Source organism: Kryptolebias marmoratus, linkage group LG4, assembly GCF_001649575.2.
Source record: "Kryptolebias marmoratus isolate JLee-2015 linkage group LG4, ASM164957v2, whole genome shotgun sequence".
Taxonomy (NCBI): Eukaryota; Metazoa; Chordata; class Actinopteri; order Cyprinodontiformes; family Rivulidae; genus Kryptolebias; species Kryptolebias marmoratus.
Window position 1 is genome coordinate 27879042 of NC_051433.1, and position 4378 is coordinate 27883419.

Here is a 4378-nt window from a genome sequence, read left to right on the forward strand (position 1 = left end):
TGTATGTTAGCAAGATTACTTAAAAACTAATGAACATATTCTGATGAAACTTTCAGGAAATGTTGGGGTTGTCACAAAATACAAGTGATAAAATTTTGGTGGTGAATCGGATCATGATCTGGATCTTACAATTTGTTATTGACTCTATTGCCTTGGTGGAGGTTTGCACTCTCCGAGTGCTTCTAGTTGGATTAGCTTTTGCCTTTTCTACAGCATCTGAGTTGTTGTAACAGTAGGATTCTTACTTTTTGCATGTATCCTTAACACTCTTACCAACCAGGTGCCAGCGTTCTGCCTCTGTGTTAATGAAAAGTTGTGCATACTTCTATAAAGGGGCAAGTAATGCAATGTCTATTTATTTTAGAAGCACACAAAGCAAATTGTACATACTATATTTATTCTATATATATAAGGTTGTTTATTATGTCATTTCTTTTGGCTCAGTCCATTTGTCAGCATGGTTTTGTCATTTTTATAATTTTTTTCTGCAAATGGCCAGTAGAGCTTTTTGGGCGCTCGTTGTGATAAAATGGAAGTGCAGTTAATGACTAGCACTGTCCCTAACAGCAGTCCTTACATACCTTATGCAGAAATACCTCTCATAAAACAAGAAAACACTTCAGACATAAAATAGTCTTAACCTTTCAGAGCCAAGCTTGACTTGAGTAACCAATCAGGAGTTAGGTTGTCACAGAGTAGCATTTCTTTAATTAGATTTAATTAATAAAAGATTACAGTATGTTGATTGTTTCGTGTGATGTAATGATGACATTATCCAACAGAGAGCAGAGCTAGAAACTGAAATGCTCTCAGCAGTCTGCTTCATAGGGCATTTGGAAAACGCAGGAAACAATTAGAATAAAGATTTTGATCCTTAAATGAGAAAACTGAAAAAAGAAAAAAAAAAAGAAAACATGGCCAGCCTTTAGAACTGGTCACATAAAAACTGCCTTTGGAGTCAAACCCCACTGATCCTCAGGCTACCAATAAGCACAACAAGCGCAAGTGTCCACATATCGACTCACTCTGAGCTAAATACATGCACTCTGAAGTCTTCTCAAAGTTGCCCTCCTGTGATACAGAAGGAAGACTTTCTCTTTGCAAGACTTTGTAATTTGCTGGAAATAAATTACTGTAATATTTTAAACAGTTCCTCTGTCTTGTGTTTGTGCATTTTTGCAATTTGTTTCAGTCATGACAACTGCAGTGTTTTCCTAAATTACAACGGTCACAAAGGTTTTTGCAGTAGGATTGACATGTAACAGTAGTGAGCAATGCTTCAGATCTGTTCAGCTAATTTAGAAACTGTTCAGGTCTCTTCACTTTATCTTTTAAGTCTGTGTACTGTAGTTAAAATAAGACTTCATCAGACTCTACTTGTGTTAACCTTATCTGACAGACACTATTTCCAAAGAATGAAGACATACATCCACAAAACATAATCTGAATAAAATATCAGCTATCCCTCTTCTCCCATCCCCCCAAAGAGCTAAAACAAAAGACTGATTGATTCTCTGTGAAAATGCAGTGTAAATGGTGAGTGCTGAATGACTTTCCTGAAGAAGCTAAAATAGAGTTCTTAATGTTAAAACTAGCAGAACAGAGGCTAAAATGAGCAGAACAAAGGTTGGATTGAGAAGAAAACAAGCTAAAATGAGCAGAATACAAGCTAAAAACTAACAGCAGAAGAACAGTAGCTAAAATTTAAAAGCAGCAGATTAGTAGTTAAGGTCTTTGGTTACGTTCACATTGCAGGTCTTAATGCTCTAATCTGATTTTGTTTGTTTGTGTGTTCGTTCACATCACATTTTAAATGCGACCTCCATCAGACTCCAGTATGAAGTCTCCACTTCCTGAAATGACCCACATGCGCAGAAGAAGATATGACGTCACACTACTCTTACTCTTTACGGAAGAAATGGGTTTTTTTTTTCTATTTTCGGAAGTAAATATGGACACTGTGTATGGCAGGCCATTTTAACAGAAAATCAGCTTCGTCTGACTATCTGTAATTAAATTCTAGATATCTAAAAATGAGTTTTGACTAGTAACAACTACGTGTTGACTATCTATAATGGCAATTTAAGATATCTGTGTGGTGAAGCCAATTTTATGTTAAAACAACTTGCCATACACTGCGAGCACCGTCACTGGTTAGCACAGATGTATAGAAACAGTATTTCCGTCTACCCCACGGGACCACCGGTAGATTTAATGTTGAGCACGGCATTCAACAAGATTGTCCGATTTCTCAGTTTCTGTTCCTTCTTCCTATACAGATTTTAGCACATTTTATAAAGAACAGCTGCTTAAAAGGGGTTCAAATTGCTGGTGGAGAAATATGTCTGAGCCAACTATAGCAGATGACACGACTCTATTTCTAAAAGACTGCACTCAAATAGAATGTGCTTTTAAGTTGCTCTAGGTGAATTTTCTTCAGCTTCAGATCTCAAACCTAATCTTTCCAAAATTTGAATTGCTCCCTAATAAAACTTGTCATGACACATATGTATATGTATCCAATATATGAGTACACATATACCTATATAGGTTTCAGGATTTCCAATAAAACACATACTTAAATATCTAAAAACTGGAACAATGGAAGCTCAGCTATTCAGCTGACAAGATTGTTACAGGTGGTGATTTAAACGTAGGTCCTGACAGTTTTCAAGACTGTTTTCCTTCTAGAGTTTCATATCATATCTTTGATAATAATATTCTTAATTTGGCCACAAAAATCAGTCTGTGTGATTATTGGAGACTGAAAAATCCCACTGCAACTTAACGTATTGGGTTTAATTCCTCCAGGAATGGTCAATGTTCAAGAATAGACTACTAGTTAATTTCTAATAACTTAATCAGCGATATTGCTAAGTGTGAAATCTCTGCATCTCCTCTAACTGATCATTGTGCGATTTCCTTGTCTATTTCCTTAACCAAAGATGGACCTCAAATCTTAATCTGGAAATTCAACAATAATCTTATACATAATGACAATTTTTGTCATGAAGTAAAACTCATACTTGGAAAAATGGATCAGCTGGAAAGGACAAGTTTGAGCAAATGGGAATGGTCCAAATTTAAAGTTAAACAAGTGGCAATCCAAATAAGCACCCTCCACTATTGCTGGGTTTCAGATGATGTAGCACCGACATCACCCAATGCAGATGGATGGCCGTAAGTAAATTCAGCCCGTTTGTTTCTATTGAGCCAGCTTCAAAATGCCTACATTTTGTGTCATATACAGTTGTTCCAGCCGCTCTAATAGTGAAAAAGATAAAAGTTATTTTCGTGTACCGAAAGTAGTTACTCACAAGGGAATTCATTTTGAGAAACTTACAAAAAAAAGAAGACAAAAGTGGATCAACAATCTACGGCTGAAAACAGGAGGTGTGGAAACTGCTAATGCCAGAGTCTGCAGCGACCACTTTGTAACAGGTAAGGATCTCATAGTTTACATTGTATTTTCGGATATTTTACTGGACAGATACTTAGACAAGTATTCATATGTCAGATAACATATATTATTTTTACGCCCTAGCTTGGTTGTTCCCAGAGAACAACAAAACATTACGGAGGGCATCATTGATATGCTGCAAACAGAATTTTACAATGGACGAACAAATACACTCAATAATTTACATTCTCAATTGGACAAACTGTTTTTAGAGAAAGCTAATTTGTTCGTCTTTGTTCGCTCTAGAGCTCGGTGGATTGAAGAGGGGGAGAAAAACTCTTCCTACTTATAAATACTAAAACGGCTCAAATTTGACACTGCTCCATTTCTGTTTATTTTTCCAGAAGAAGAAAGTTGCGCTCAGTGTCTTCTTCAGAGGTTTTTGTGTTGTTTCTTTCAGTAGTTCGTGGTGCAGCGCCACCACAGGTGAGGGGGGGAACAGGTTTCTCAAAGGGTTTGGCTTGACTGACTCAGTGCAGTGTGAATGTGAACCACAGCAGCTGAAAATGTAACAAAAGTTGCATTTTGGTCCCCAGTCGAGTCTACCAGACTATCAGGTGTGAATACAGCCCCAAACTACACTGTTTGATCTCTTCTGTTTGAATATTCCAAGTAAGAAAGTTTTTTTTTTTTTTTATTAATACCGATCATTGCCAAATTTCATATCCACAGCTGTAAATCTTCCATGCTAAAACTTAATGTTGGACACCTAAACTCCCATCACTGCGACTTCTGTTCAAGTCGAACTAAAATAATGAAATAAACTCCTGGCCGCCATGTTTAAGAGCCACTCTGGTTCCAAGTTAAAGGAAGGAAGACGCTTCAATCTGCTGTTAGCTATGTTAGCTGTTCGCTGCTAGCTGTGTTAGCTGTTAGCTCAGAGGGATTGAACTGCAGCTTCTTATCTGCCTGCTCAGT